Source organism: Maylandia zebra, linkage group LG3 (genome assembly GCF_041146795.1).
Source record: "Maylandia zebra isolate NMK-2024a linkage group LG3, Mzebra_GT3a, whole genome shotgun sequence".
Lineage (NCBI taxonomy): Eukaryota > Metazoa > Chordata > Actinopteri > Cichliformes > Cichlidae > Maylandia > Maylandia zebra.
The window spans coordinates 27,719,219-27,732,851 of NC_135169.1; the positions used below are offsets into that span (position 1 = coordinate 27,719,219).

The window sequence follows — 13,633 nt, forward strand, 5'->3', positions numbered from 1 at the left end:
CACATTGAGGTGGTACTCAGTTGTAATGGAAAATGATCAAAACAGAGTCGAGTCTAGTTAAGTAGGCGCTAGTAGGGTGAATATGAGTGTGACCTGTCCTCGTGCACCCCACCTCTCACGCTATAATAGCCGGGATAGGCTCCAACTGGAATTGAGTAAGCAGAAGAAGATGGATGGATCAATGACTGCATGTCGAATATGTACCAAGCCTAAAGTGGTTGAAAGTAAATTTTTTAGTTGATTTGCATGTTATAGATGTTGTTCTTTATATCTTTCTGCTGTTTTCTGTGTGTACAAACCTCACATTCCCCGTTTCTTACTTGATTTCTCCTGCTGGCTGCACTGTCAGAGTCCATTTATTATTAACTTACTTCTGGTGCACCGTTCTTTAGGGAAATTATTTCAGATTGTTGGCAGGAAATATTTACTTTTTGTCTCTCTCAGCTGGATGCGTTTCCAGGCCGTGTTTTCCCTCAGAATCTGCAGAATGTGATATTGTTTTCTCACCCGGTCGTCAGGACCTGAGTGCTTCTGTTCTCAGTGGGAAGAGCCACTGCATTCATTTATGCACGGCTCTCTGAAGGTTTTAAACAGGTTGTGGTCTGGATCGTTGCAACACCTTGAAATGTTTTCTTTTTCAGTCATTCTGTTGTAGATCTGCTGGGATCGTTGTCCTGTTGCATGACCCAGTTTTAGAGTGTGAGATGTTGCCCTTGGGTTGTTTGATTATTGAGGGTTTCTCTCTGTTATAGGGTCTTTACTTTTAACTGTTGTCTTTTGATGCTATATAAATAAAAGCTAAAATTGAATTCGGTTGTTTGCAGTTTCTCTGAATATTGCATAGTCTGAATTTTGGGTGAATGTGCTGGGACGTGCGCTCCTGGTAGGATTGTTTATTGTGGTAACGCACACCTGAATGCTCCAAACCACCAAAACTTGTGCTACAGCTGCGCTCACATTTGCTGATGATCATTTAATCAAGTGCATTTGATTATCTTACCTCCTTATCTCCTATGAAAGCAGTGAGCGTGTACTTGTATCACAGGACATCATTGCTTTAATAAATTTGTTGTCTCTTGTTGTTTAAAAGATGGGAGCAGTCACCATGGCGACATGGTGGGTGCTTGACCTTATAATTCAAGTATTTTCTTCCTACTTTTTTACAATGTAAGATTTTACAAATTTACTTGATCTAATACTTTATGAAATCACTGTTTTCTGCATCTACTAAACCAAGTAACACACTTACTTAATTACTTACATCTGTAAATTTGAAAACCTCCAATTATTGATTTTTCTGTTATTCCATACGAGTCATTTTTCATCGAATATGTCGTGACAACATGTCGCCTTTCAGCTCCACAGAGGAGGCCCGTGTTCTGCAGCTCTGCGTGTCTGAGGTGTTTTCTGCCAGAGTTAATCAAAAAGTGGAAAATGTAATGTTGTAAAGTGAAGCTTTCTGTGGGCTGAGGCTTGCACACTGCTGCTCGACAGACAGCTTGGATTGCACTCAATTCCCCGCTTCCTGTGAGTCTGACGGTGCTCTGCTGTGCAGCAGCGTTTCACTTGGCCAGAAAAAGCAAATCTGTGTGGGATGGATGGTCTGCTGTGTTGCAGCTCTGACTTTGAACTTAGACGGGTTTTTTTGCATGAACGCCTTCATCGCCACATTAGAGCAGAACATTCAGCTGTGAGCGTGTCACACATCGTTAAGGAAAGAGCAGTTTGTCAGTGGAAGTACTTGTTACATGTGCAGTGCAATAATGAGAATGATGAACCCTTCAGCTTTTAACAAATTCCACGTCGTCTGTAACACTGCAGCTCTGCAGTAGAAGAAAACGACGGGGCGTTGTGAAATAGAAGCCCTGAGCCTGACCGTTCAGCACTGCTGACAGGCTGCTGGGCCAGGGTCACTCACCTCTAAGGTCTTCGCTAGCTTTGCTTTAGCATGCTGTCTGCATGCACGGATGCCTGCAAACAGCCAAAGTTGTTGTGGAAGTGCTATAAATATGTCCACGACGCAGTTTACTGTCACGCTCTTGTGCTTTCATGCATTAAAAATGACAAAATCACCCACCCCACCACTTCACCCTTTTCCTCCTCCCTTCCTGCACAGCTAGCTTAAATCAGCTGATAGCAGTGCGTGTACACAGGAATAAAAGCCACGTTTGAAGGTTTTTTCTTTTCTCTCCACCCATTGTGCAGATAATTAAAGAGCCTTTGTAATGACATAACTGTAACTGTTGGGTAGTTAATTGGAAATTTATCAAAACAAAGGGGATTTCTTTCAGTTCTGCTAATTTAAAAATATTCTGTTAGTATTTTAAAAGGCGAGATATGCTGTCTCTAATGATCTTTAGACTAGGCCTAGTAACTGTAAAGCAATTTCATTTTTTAGAAGCGAAGAGTAACAGAAATGGGGAAAAATATAGTTTTACCAAAATGTCATGAGCACAAAATATGCTTCAGCTGTGGTGGAGAAAGTTATTTAAATGAGGAGTCTTTCAAAAATGATGAGTGCTGAGTAGGATGGAACGCAGCGCTGAGGTCAAACACTGTCAGGAAGTAAGTATATCTTATTCACTTACATTGTATTATTGTCTTTAAAAATAAATAAAACTGAATTGAATTGAAAAATTGAAAAGTGCGTTTTAAGGACAAAAATTTCATTTTTTTTTTTTCAACACAAAATGAGATCCAACAGTTAAAGTGACACAAATGGATAAAACTAAAAAAAGGCAAGTCTGCACAGGCCTTATTTTTCCTTGAGTAAATTACATAATCAAGCACAAAAACGTCCAGCGCAGCAAAAATGATACAAATTAAACCAGAGATTCTGATTTTCTGATGTTTCTACTGTTAGCATGTAGCTCCTCAGCTTTAGGAGTCAGAGAGCTGGAACCAGCAGATTTTCTCGCCTGAGCTCGCCGCGTTCCACCTCCCCAATTTTTGAACTGGAAGCAGTGAAACTGGGACACTGTGAGGCATCACATCCACAGCTTTAATGTGACCCGTCTCCCCTCGCCTTCGTCCCAGTATCCGGGGCTCACCGCCCACCAACCCTGCACCAGGAGGCCCAGTTTGCCTGTGTGCTGTAAGTGTGACAGTGTCAGGTCACACGGTTCTGCTGGATGACTTGTTGCAATTGCGCTGAGGTCGGCACATTTAATTGTGAGGGTCGCAGAGGGGTGCGAGGGGAGTTTTCACAACACACACACAGAGTGGTGGACTGAATGCAGCTCAGAAACACTGCGCTCACTGCATTCATTCTGTGGCTGACCTGTTTACTAACCACATTAGTGGAGGATAAAAGAGGGCATGGAAAATGATTGTGTGTCTGAAGCGACTGGCATCTGCTATTCTGTGGCCATATCTTTGGAATAACTGTTCTCTATATTTATTAAGGGGTTAATCAGGTAGTTCCTTAATGCACCCCACGGAGATTTAAAGCAGTCCCTGCAGGACTCCGTGAGGAAAGCTGTTACAGCTGTGGTCATTGCGCTCTTCCCCCTCATGTGTTGCTGATTCCATCCTCACTTCTCCTCCTCTGTCTCACCTTCAGCTGTCACTGATTGCAGCGGTGTCCTAGTTCTGCTATCCAGCTGCAACACCAATCATTTGCTGTGAGAGCTTCAATGATTTATAGTTAATTCATACTAGGCCTGGTTACCTCGCACCGTGCCCGAGCACAGTTGGCCCCTCCTCCTCCCTGTCTCCGATGCAGGCCCAAGCACGCTCCATCTCGCTTCAGCATCTCAGCTCCTTCCTGTCACGCGCACTCTCCTCGTCTTTAATGCACACGCATGTTTCTAAAGAAGCGCTCTGGCGGAGCACAGAAACGTTAATTATTTAGAAATTGTGCGGTTAAGAACGTTTTTGAGGTCCGTGCTTGGGCAAGGTTAGTGACCACACTACATTTGTAACATGTACAAATGCTACCGACTCCACACCCCAACCCACGTGCAGCAATCACACCAGATACAAACTGGACTTCAGGGATCGGCTGTGCTGGGGATCAGCGAGCATGAGTAAAGCTGTAGTGTAAGCAGCACTCCTCTCTCTGTTTCATACTTCTGTGTGATTTAGCTCGAGGCTGCTCGGTAGCTTTTTTGTTATCTAACAAGCTTTGTGCCTGTAATCTACTTAGCATAGGTGCTTGCTTTTGTTTTTGGTTTTGCTTTTGGTTCTATAACCTCTTCTGATCACTAATCTCAAGAGACTGAGGCAGTGTTCATTACCTCATGCACCACACCTGTGTCTGCTGTGGTGTATGGGTTGTGTCGGTTAAGCACTACCCTTTTCCCCAAGGTCACTGAGGCCTAGAGACTGGTTGGCAATTGGTTGGAGGTCGCTATGGAATTTGATTACTAAAGACCCGGTCACGCAGTCACACACGCCTAGAGACCTGTTAGTGGTAACCACCAATCAGTAGGGAAAAGGGCTGTAAATGCACTGCATCTGCTTGAGCACTTAAAGCACTTTGTACTACAAGCCTCGTTCTCCCATTCACTTTTTTCCTTGCCTAAGTGCTTTCTGTGTAACACTCACACACTGCTCAACAGGAGCACACACCAGTGTGTGAATATTAGCTAAAGCTTGCCCAGTCTGCATATTTTGGCATGCAGTTAGCGAGTGCTCGCAGACAAGGAGGCGTCTTCCATGCAAACAACCGCGGCAGTGACCAAAGCAATCACAGGGAGGTTTTTGGTGTTGCATCTAAATAACCTAGCAACTGCCAGCAACCACTGTCCAACCGCTCAGGGAACACACATTTTCTCCCTGCCAACCTCCAGTCCCTAGGCTTGTGTGCCTGAGGCCTTACCAGGCTAGCTAGTGTTAGCTGACAACTGCCTGCTCCGCCCTCTTGAAGAATGTAATCAAATCAAATCAAATCACTTTTATTGTCACATCACATGTGCAGGTACATTGGTACAGCACATGTGAGTGAAATTCTTGTGTGCAAGCTTCACAAGCAACAGAGTTGTGCAAAATACAATAATGTAAACAAGCAAAATACAAGAATGGCTACATCTGAAACTAATAAATATATGTACAATATATAATAGTATATGCATTTCTGGATGTGTATACTAAATATTTTTCTACGTGTGTGTGTGTGTGTGTGTGTGTGTGTACACATATTTTACAAATTAAATAGAGTAAACAATAAATAAAATGTAAATGTGTCCATGAAGAATTTAAAGATTAAGGCTTTAAAATATGTTCATCACAGTGGATACATTTATCTTTTATCTATAGTCTGAGTAAAAAGGCAGAGCATTTGCACACTTTAGAAACTGCACAGTTGGCCTCCACAGCCATGTTTGTGAAGAGGGGCGAGAGAGCAGTAACCGGGTGCACAGCCCGCTCACCAGTTATAAATAGGACTGGATATTAGGATTGATTCAGCTTTATCTTTCAAATCCAGACCAGCAATTTGACCATAAATGGTCTCTTTGTTTAAATGATCCATGTGGCAAAAAAGGATGATGAATTTAGGAAACGGAGCCAGAACCCTGATTCTGAATGTTATTGCAAATGCTGCTGGACAGTCAGGAGTGTGTGCACTTGGTGTTTATCTGATATGTTTTGTCTTTAAAGTAGCTGTTTCATAACAGCTCATCTGCATTCAGCCTCACTTAAGAGGTACTGTAGGCACACACACAGACACTGGAAACAATGAAGTGACTGAGATCCCTCGCAAAACTCGATCGCCTCGGTGTAAACTCTCTTCTGTCTCTCGCAGCCCTGCTCTGATCGCCAAAAAATGAAAACGCTTCCCAAGAAACCATGACAACAACTCCACAGAGTCTGCTGGTTCTTCTCACAGAAGGAGGGGGGCAAAAAAAAGGAGAGGAAGTAAAAAGAGAGCGTTAAATCGCCCGTCTCTTCTTCTCTCTTTTGCATTATTTGTTTTTAGTGAGGATTAGCGCAAAAAAAAGGTGTGCATGTGTGCTACCGCTGTAATTGACATCGTTTTTGCAGAATTGCTCCTCATCCAAGAGCATCAACAAATGCAGACATCAAAGAGAGCTGAGCCTGAGCGGGGGGGAGGGCGTAAGGGATACAGTTAGTTAAAGGATGAGGGAAGAGGGGAGGAGAAAGGAAGCAAGAGTCAGCGTGCTGGGGGTTGGGGGTGGTAGAAATGAAGCTGTAACTGACATCGCTGCTGTTAACATTCAGTGTGGTTCATGCAACATAAGAAACAAACACTTTTCTGCTCTTTTCTTTGCATCGAGCCTGCCTTTTATCACGTGATTTTCATACAACACTCGTCCCACTCATTTTGTTTGTACATAGTTTTGTAAATGTTTTATTATTTAGTGCTTTGTTCTGCTTCGTACTCGCGGATGCCTTTTGTTAGCTGACATTTGGCGTTCCACCAAACTGAGAGCTTCCCAGGCCTGCAGAGCAAAAACCAGAGTAATCCTGACTCAGAATAAAACATTAGCTCTGTTTCACTGTGTTGGCTCGCTTTGCTGTTGTCATAGCTGTGCGCTCCCAGACTGTCAATCAGGCTTGGCTGTACAAGCCTAGCTGTTAACATTACACAGATATTAGTGTTTGCTTCTTGGCTCCACAAGGTTCTGAAGAGCTGCATGTTTCTTCATCCAGAAAAAAGACGTTAAATGATCTTAGTCATGAAAAATGAGTTGTTTATGATGTTTTCGTGTGGCTCCAGGAATATTTCAGATTTCTGATTGGTCAAACTCCATAAGAAGAACTCAAGGCATGTTTTACAAATTGTTCATCTGTTCATCAACATATCTTTCTCTATGGATTTTATACATAATGGGTCTCTTTACTGTTTTAAATGTGAATAAGCAATAGTTTTGTAAAATTTCTGTCACTTGTGCTTAAACCCTGAATTCAAGGTTCAAGGTTTTGGTCACTTCATTAGCTACACCCATTCGCCTGTTTGGTAACTTGAATAATGAGCCGTATCACATGGCACTGCTTTAAGGCATGTAGATATGATCAGGACAGCCTACTCAAGGCCAAACTGAGCGTCAGAGTGAGGAGGAAAGGTGATTTAAGTGACTTTGAGTGTGGGATGGTTGTCGGTCTGAGTAATTCACAAACTGCTAGTCTGCTGGGATTTCTCACACAGTCATCATGAGTCTGAAAGTCTGAAAAGGAGAAAACATCCAGTGGGTTAAGAGTTGTTGTTCAAGCGAGAATGCAGAGGAGAATTGAAAGAATGCAACAAGCTGACAGGAATTCACGCACATCATGTGTCATCCTTGAACCAGTTGAGCCAAGACCGCATTGCCAACTGACCTCTCAGCCCATGTGGGTTGTTATAATCTCACCTGAGAGAAACCTCATAAATTCATCGCCCAACATGGGGCTCGAACCCACGACCCTGAGATTAAGAGTCTCATGCTCTACCGACTGAGCTAGCCGGGCTTGTATTGGCATTCAATCTTTCTGAGTAAGACCTTCTACAATAAGTCAGACTTCATAGTGTCTTGATGCATCCTCAATCATCCAGGTAAGTAGATCCCAAAAGGTTGATTCTGTTCATCTGGACGTAGCGTTTTCAGTGGGAAAATCCTTTCGTCTTTCGACTGCAGGTTTCCCCAATCTTAGTAACAGTACATTTGCATAATGATTGAAACCAGCCCACTGAATGAACAACGGACTGTGAGTTCCTTGATCGTTAATATGCAAATTATCATTGCCATTGATCAACTAGATTGGAGCTCACCTAACAGTACACGTGGGTTGTTAGACTCTTACCTGAGAGCAACCTCGTAATTTCTGACCTAAAACTATGTTGCCCAACGTGGGGCTCGAACCCACGACCCTGAGATTAAGAGTCTCATGCTCTACCGACTGAGCTAGCCGGGCTTCTGCATGCAGTGGCTGTGTGAGGGATATTTTCGTCGCACACCCTGTACCACTTAATTAAAGTTAACTATTGTTTAAACCCCTACCTGGATATTGTTGCTGACCATGTTCATCCCTTTATGACCACAGTGTACCATCTTCTGATGGCTGCTTCCAGCAGGATAACACACCATGTCACAAAGCTCACATCATCTCAAACTGGTTTCTTGACCATGACAATGAGTTCACTGCACTCAAGTGGCCTCCACAGTCACCAGATCTCAGTCTAACACAGCACCTTTGGGATCTGGTGGAACGGGAGATTCTCCTCATGGATGTGGAGCTGACAAATCTGCAGCAACTGTGAGATGCTGTCATGTCCAAATGGACCCAAATCTCTGAGGGATGTTTCCAGCACCTAGTTCAATCTACACCATGAACAATGAACCCAGCTCTGAAGGCACACCTTGTCAAACCTTGAAGCAGATGGGCTACAGCAGCAGAAGACCACATTGGATGCCACTCCTGTCATCTAAAAGCACGAAACTGATACACTTCACATTTGCTTATCAAAATTGCATGACAGAAGATTGGAATAACCTTTCCTAATTAGATGAGTCTCGCTTTATGCTGCAACATTCAGATGGTAGGATCAGAATTTGGTGTAAACAACATGCAAATATGGATTTATGCTGCCTTGTATTAACAGTTCAGGCTCCTGGAGGTCGATAGTCCTGAACCACAATCACCTCTCATCAGTATTCCGCCCAAGGAACTTTCTCTTCTGCAAACTGGAAGAACTGCTTTCTGAGTAAGACCTTCTACAATAAGTAAGACTTCATAGTGTCTTGATGCATGCTCAATCATCCAGGTAAGTAGATCCCAAAAATTGATTCTGTTCATCTGGACGTAGCGTTTTTAGTGGAGAAATGTTTCGTCACTCATCCAAGTGACTTCTTCAGTCTCAGCTGACTGCAGGTTTCCCCTAAACAGTAAATTTGCATAATGACTGAAACCAGCCCACTGAAGGAACAGTGGGCTGGGAGGTCAGTTCCTTAATCATAATTATGCAAATTCTCATGACCATTGATCAACAACCACTGACTAAAACCCACTGATCAATGGCCATGAGTACCATTCACAGAGAGTTGGGGAATGGCTGCAATCACAGCATTGTAAGATTTGATCAACTAGATAGAAACTGACCTCTCAACCCACTGGGGCTGTTGGACTCTTACCTGAGAGCAATGTCATATTAAGTTCTGACCCAAAACTGCATCGCCCAACGTGGGGCTCGAACCCACGACCCTGAGATTAAGAGTCTCATGCTCTACCGACTGAGCTAGCCAGGCTTGTGTTGGGGTGGCCCTCCCAAGGAACTTTCTCTTCTGCAAACTGGAAGAACTGCTTTCTAAGCAAGACCTTCTACAATAAGTCAGACTTCATAGTGTCTTGATGCATGCTCAATCATCCAGGTAAGTAGATCCCAAAAGGTTGATTCTGTTCATCTGGACGTAGCGTTTTCAGTGGGAAAATCCTTTCGTCTTTCGACTGCAGGTTTCCCCAATCTTAGTAACAGTACATTTGCATAATGATTGAAACCAGCCCACTGAATGAACAACGGACTGTGAGTTCCTTGATCGTTAATATGCAAATTATCATTGCCATTGATCAACTAGATTGGAGCTCACCTAACAGTACACGTGGGTTGTTAGACTCTTACCTGAGAGCAACCTCGTAATTTCTGACCTAAAACTATGTCGCCCAACGTGGGGCTCGAACCCACGACCCTGAGATTAAGAGTCTCATGCTCTACCGACTGAGCTAGCCGGGCTTTTGCATGCAGTGGCTGTGTGAGGGATATTTTCGTCGCACACCCTGTACCACTTAATTAAAGTTAACTATTGTTTAAACCCCTACCTGGATATTGTTGCTGACCATGTTCATCCCTTTATGACCACAGTGTACCATCTTCTGATGGCTGCTTCCAGCAGGATAACACACCATGTCACAAAGCTCACATCATCTCAAACTGGTTTCTTGACCATGACAATGAGTTCACTGCACTCAAGTGGCCTCCACAGTCACCAGATCTCAGTCTAACACAGCACCTTTGGGATCTGGTGGAACGGGAGATTCTCCTCATGGATGTGGAGCTGACAAATCTGCAGCAACTGTGAGATGCTGTCATGTCCAAATGGACCCAAATCTCTGAGGGATGTTTCCAGCACCTAGTTCAATCTACACCATGAACAATGAACCCAGCTCTGAAGGCACACCTTGTCAAACCTTGAAGCAGATGGGCTACAGCAGCAGAAGACCACATTGGATGCCACTCCTGTCATCTAAAAGCACGAAACTGATACACTTCACATTTGCTTATCAAAATTGCATGACAGAAGATTGGAATAACCTTTCCTAATTAGATGAGTCTCGCTTTATGCTGCAACATTCAGATGGTAGGATCAGAATTTGGTGTAAACAACATGCAAATATGGATTTATGCTGCCTTGTATTAACAGTTCAGGCTCCTGGAGGTCGATAGTCCTGAACCACAATCACCTCTCATCAGTATTCCGCCCAAGGAACTTTCTCTTCTGCAAACTGGAAGAACTGCTTTCTGAGTAAGACCTTCTACAATAAGTAAGACTTCATAGTGTCTTGATGCATGCTCAATCATCCAGGTAAGTAGATCCCAAAAATTGATTCTGTTCATCTGGACGTAGCGTTTTTAGTGGAGAAATGTTTCGTCACTCATCCAAGTGACTTCTTCAGTCTCAGCTGACTGCAGGTTTCCCCTAAACAGTAAATTTGCATAATGACTGAAACCAGCCCACTGAAGGAACAGTGGGCTGGGAGGTCAGTTCCTTAATCATAATTATGCAAATTCTCATGACCATTGATCAACAACCACTGACTAAAACCCACTGATCAATGGCCATGAGTACCATTCACAGAGAGTTGGGGAATGGCTGCAATCACAGCATTGTAAGATTTGATCAACTAGATAGAAACTGACCTCTCAACCCACTGGGGTTGTTGGACTCTTACCTGAGAGCAATGTCATATTAAGTTCTGACCCAAAACTGCATCGCCCAACGTGGGGCTCGAACCCACGACCCTGAGATTAAGAGTCTCATGCTCTACCGACTGAGCTAGCCAGGCTTGTGTTGGGGTGGCCCTCCCAAGGAACTTTCTCTTCTGCAAACTGGAAGAACTGCTTTCTAAGCAAGACCTTCTACAATAAGTCAGACTTCATAGTGTCTTGATGCATGCTCAATCATCCAGGTAAGTAGATCCCAAAAGGTTGATTCTGTTCATCTGGACGTAGCGTTTTCAGTGGGAAAATCCTTTCGTCTTTCGACTGCAGGTTTCCCCAATCTTAGTAACAGTACATTTGCATAATGATTGAAACCAGCCCACTGAATGAACAACGGACTGTGAGTTCCTTGATCGTTAATATGCAAATTATCATTGCCATTGATCAACTAGATTGGAGCTCACCTAACAGTACACGTGGGTTGTTAGACTCTTACCTGAGAGCAACCTCGTAATTTCTGACCTAAAACTATGTCGCCCAACGTGGGGCTCGAACCCACGACCCTGAGATTAAGAGTCTCATGCTCTACCGACTGAGCTAGCCGGGCTTCTGCATGCAGTGGCTGTGTGAGGGATATTTTCGTCGCACACCCTGTACCACTTAATTAAAGTTAACTATTGTTTAAACCCCTACCTGGATATTGTTGCTGACCATGTTCATCCCTTTATGACCACAGTGTACCATCTTCTGATGGCTGCTTCCAGCAGGATAACACACCATGTCACAAAGCTCACATCATCTCAAACTGGTTTCTTGACCATGACAATGAGTTCACTGCACTCAAGTGGCCTCCACAGTCACCAGATCTCAGTCTAACACAGCACCTTTGGGATCTGGTGGAACGGGAGATTCTCCTCATGGATGTGGAGCTGACAAATCTGCAGCCCAGGAGGACCTCGATAAATATGTCAGTAGTGGGTATTGATCGGCCTTCATGGGGAGTGGTTGGATTGTCTTTCACTGCATACTTTGGAACAAGACCCAGTTAAAACCTTCAGATTTAATCAGGTTCATGTTTGAGTGCTTATGTTTACAGTTCAATATACGAGCTGTCACTTCTAAAACAACATGTCTTCATACTGTTTCACAGTCAGGGTGGTGCTTTGCAAATTAGCACATTTTAAGACTGCAGACTAACGAGTTAGTATTAAAAGTAACAAATATGAGCTTATGCAAATCATTCCCTCAATTTACACTTGAATTCACCGCACACACAATCCGCTGTTAGCCCGGACTTTAATCCATTTACATTAACACGCGCCCTCATAACACTCAGCCACGATCTTCACCTCTTCATTCTCACATGAGCTGCACCGCTTGTTCGGACCAGCCTGCATGTTTTACACAACAGATAAAAGGACACAGGTCGCAATTCATTTAACACAGAGATGTTTGTGGTAGCATGTGGAAGGCATATTCTATTTTCTTATTGTTTTCTTGCTCTGTGAATCACTTTGAGGTTTGTACCGTGCAGCCATGCAGAATTAATCGAGGCAGTTTGTAAAACCTCTCTGTTTCATCATCGTGAACAGGGATGCACCATGAAACACTAATCCGCTTGTGAGGCGATGACATAACAACTCTTTTTTTCTTGTCAGGCTTTGAATGAGGCACTTTTTGAACAGCTCCAAAAAGCTGCTCTCCACTCGCCTCCAGCTTTTCATAAGCACTTATCAAGTAATCAAGTCTTAAGTGTGGACATTAAGTTCACGATCAAGACTTTTTCGTAGAGAGTAATCCAAAAAAACATAACAGCATATTATTGATTTGCTTTGTGTTATAAGCAGGCTCATCTCAGTGTAGTTTCACGGTACAGGGTGGGCCATTTATATGGATACACCGTAATCAAATGGGAATGGTTGAGAATAAAGTTACGTTGAAACCAAGCACACCATTGTTTTTCTTGTGACATTACCAATAAGTTTGATGTGTCACATGGCCCTCTTCCTATTGAAAAAACAAAAGTTGTATCCAAGATGGCCGACTTCTAAATGGCCACCATGGTCACCACCCATCTTGAGGAGTTTGCCCCCTCACATATACTAATGTGCCACAGACAGGACTTTAATATCACCAACCATTCCCATGTTATTACTGTGTATCCATATAAATGGCCCACCCTGTAGATCATAAGTATGGATTTTTGCAGAGAGCAATTTAACTCTTATGCTACACCCAGTGGTGTCAAAAATAAGGCCTGGGGTCCAGAATCGGCCCACTAAATGTGAAGGAGGGCATAAATTTTAGGCAGGTTCAGATGTTTTACAGCTTTTCTAAATACCTCATGGCCATTCATACTACAGCAAAGTAAATAAACAATGAATGTTCCTGTTTTTTCACCGTCTACTATGGAAATTTATGATATTTTGACTGTCTGTTCATTTAAAACAAAACACAATTTTTGTACTTTTAAGCTAACGGAACATATTCTGTAAATTTATACATTTACTTGGGCTTCAGTTGTAAGAAATTTAAATTTAAGGACAGATAATATTATTTTTGTTTAACAGCTCTGGCGTCATATTTATATAAATTCTTTCTGTTACATTTTCTCCATGCGGGCTTGCTTTCTGCAGCATTAGTGGGATTTTAAACAATATCTTTTTATTAAGAGTTTTTCTTTTATACATATAAAGAAAAAGAGAAGAAAAGGATTACAGATGATCTGTACATTCGGGGTAATTAGCCTGTACATTTAAG

At 42.9% G+C, this 13,633-nt stretch overlaps 1 protein-coding gene and 6 non-coding genes across 8 annotated transcripts in view; 1 reads left to right on the plus strand and 6 right to left on the minus strand.

The window, feature by feature from the left end:
* zgc:109889 (actin-binding protein WASF3) overlaps window positions 1-13,633 on the plus strand; it is a 58,885-nt gene that overhangs the window by 5,847 nt on the left and 39,405 nt on the right. The gene's annotated exons all lie outside the window — the stretch shown is intronic.
* On the minus strand, window positions 7,338-7,410 carry trnak-cuu (transfer RNA lysine (anticodon CUU)). Its single transcript has one exon. It is a non-coding gene; the product is annotated as a tRNA-Lys (tRNA).
* On the minus strand, window positions 7,782-7,854 carry trnak-cuu (transfer RNA lysine (anticodon CUU)). Its single transcript has one exon. It is a non-coding gene; the product is annotated as a tRNA-Lys (tRNA).
* On the minus strand, window positions 9,113-9,185 carry trnak-cuu (transfer RNA lysine (anticodon CUU)). Its single transcript has one exon. It is a non-coding gene; the product is annotated as a tRNA-Lys (tRNA).
* trnak-cuu (transfer RNA lysine (anticodon CUU)) lies at window positions 9,595-9,667 on the minus strand. Its single transcript has one exon. It is a non-coding gene; the product is annotated as a tRNA-Lys (tRNA).
* On the minus strand, window positions 10,926-10,998 carry trnak-cuu (transfer RNA lysine (anticodon CUU)). The gene has a single exon. It is a non-coding gene; the product is annotated as a tRNA-Lys (tRNA).
* On the minus strand, window positions 11,408-11,480 carry trnak-cuu (transfer RNA lysine (anticodon CUU)). Its single transcript has one exon. It is a non-coding gene; the product is annotated as a tRNA-Lys (tRNA).